Raw genomic sequence first — 1967 nt, forward strand, 5'->3', positions numbered from 1 at the left:
AAAAAGTAAAACAATTGCCAAATCTACCAGCAAAGCATAGTAAAAGCCCACCCTTCTCTAAACTCTTTGAGCAAAAAGTAACGTACCTTCTCTTGAAATGTTAGAGCAAACTTCCCGGTTTCAACTTCATAGGAGTTTGTTAAAGAGATGAAAAATTAGGAAGATTCAAAAAACAGTGCAGAAGACAGTATAAAAAGAAAGGAAACTCAGAAGCTAGCTCAGTGTCAAAGCCACCATCAGGCAACTATTTACAGCAGTATTTACACTACTGTGAGTACACCTCTGCCCGATCACGTCCCAGACTGATGGCATTTTGTGCTGGTAATTAAAACAAATCAAGCCGCTCTGTGATTGTTTTGGCGTCTGTGGACAATCGTACACAAAATCAGCATTTAATCACTAGGGTATGTCTTTGGTGTGCAACGTGAGGGGTGACAAAGGTTCAAGACTGAGCCAGCATGCTTACCATAATCTTTCTAAAGTAAGTGCTTCATTTGTGTGTGTATGTGTGTGTGTGTGTGTGTGTGTGTGTGAGAGAGAGAGAGAGAGAGAGAGACACAGACAGAGAAAGAGAGAGGGAGGGAGGGAGGAAGAGACACACACAGAAAGAGAGAGAGAGGCACCAGTCTGAGTCGTTCAAGTCCTCGGTTGGCTTTCATGTCTGTGATAAATATACTTCTTGCTTCCCTTATTAGGACAAACTTACCATTATACACTGCACTTTTGGTAAAGCTCCAGTGCTCTGCAATTTACAGCCAAAGGAAGTAGTTTACAAAAATAAGCAAACCCAAGACAAGCATTTCACAGCCACAACATCAGATAAGCCAGTAAGAAATAATCTTCAGTTCACATCAAAAACACTTCACAATGACAATTTGTCCAAGCAGATGTTAATCAGGCTTCAGCCTTTGAACACTAGATACCATCAATTACTAACCTTAATTGAAATCACAGTTCTCCAGTTTCTCTGCCAGCATATTCAGAGGATGATGTATTAAGATATTTACAGTAAAGTAAACAATGCATAGTTGCAATGAAATGGAAAATTTTCAGCTAATGGTGTTTGTCAATCCTTTGTCAATTTTTCTGCCCGCCACAGATGTTTTCTTAGCTGCTTTACAAAAACAGGAATCAACTAGCAGAGAAGAAAGACTTTCTCTCCCCCAGGAAAAAGAGTACAAAGCCAAGTCCGTACACAGCAGATGCAAAAGAAAGTCCATCTGCTACCAGCTCAAAACATCACATGGAGTTTTAAGATTTTATACTGTAAGTAGCCTAGCAGGGTTTGTGTGAAACCCCATCAGAATGAAAGGAGGGCAAATGGTAACCTCAAAGTGTTAGGGTAAAAACTACATCTACTCAGACGGAATGAACAACTCACTGAAACTGGTAAATCAAAGGTTTACTTGCAATAATTTTTCCTCACATTACAAGAACTGGCTAGTGTTTGAGGAGTCACACCCAAGACAGGCACGACACTCTTAGTTTTATGGCCTTTAACTCTGAGCAAAGACAACTTGAACTCACAGGTCTGAGCTGAATACTAGCAGCAGTGGACAAGCTTGAACAGCATTCTATGTGCAACTTAACGCTAGATAAAATAGCAGTTACTGAACAATGCACTTCGAAAAGATCTGTAACTGGCCACCACTCCTGCCACTGACTTGTTCTGTATTGTTTTAGTTATTTCAGGTGAGTAACATCTGCCTCTACATTGCTGCATATTTAAATACTAAACAGAAGAGAGAAAATGTATAAAGAAGTACTTAAAATAACTGCTTTTAATAGCCTTTAATACAGACATTTTGGGTGAGTAATTACAGCAAATTTCACATTTCACCTTCAGCCCCTGAGGCTACACCATTTCTCCACCTCCTCTGAAAGGAACTGAAAGCACTTATTCTTTAGCTCTGCAATACAGAACAGTTTAAAATTCTGTTAGCAATTTTTTTTCATTTTGTAGTTAA

At 39.2% G+C, this 1967-nt stretch overlaps 1 protein-coding gene across 1 annotated transcript in view; it reads right to left on the reverse strand.

The window, feature by feature from the left end:
• FOXP2 (forkhead box P2) overlaps positions 1 to 159 on the reverse strand; it is a 369425-nt gene extending 369266 nt beyond the window's left edge. Inside the window, exon 1 of the mRNA XM_053662959.1 lies at positions 87 to 159. The gene's annotated coding sequence lies outside the window, so the exon portion shown is untranslated. The remainder of the gene's footprint in view (positions 1 to 86) is intronic.
• Between the last annotated feature and the right edge of the window lie 1808 nt (positions 160 to 1967).

Source organism: Artibeus jamaicensis, unplaced genomic scaffold (assembly GCF_021234435.1).
Source record: "Artibeus jamaicensis isolate MK-2021 breed Jamaican fruit bat unplaced genomic scaffold, CSHL_Jam_final contig_311, whole genome shotgun sequence".
NCBI lineage: Eukaryota > Metazoa > Chordata > Mammalia > Chiroptera > Phyllostomidae > Artibeus > Artibeus jamaicensis.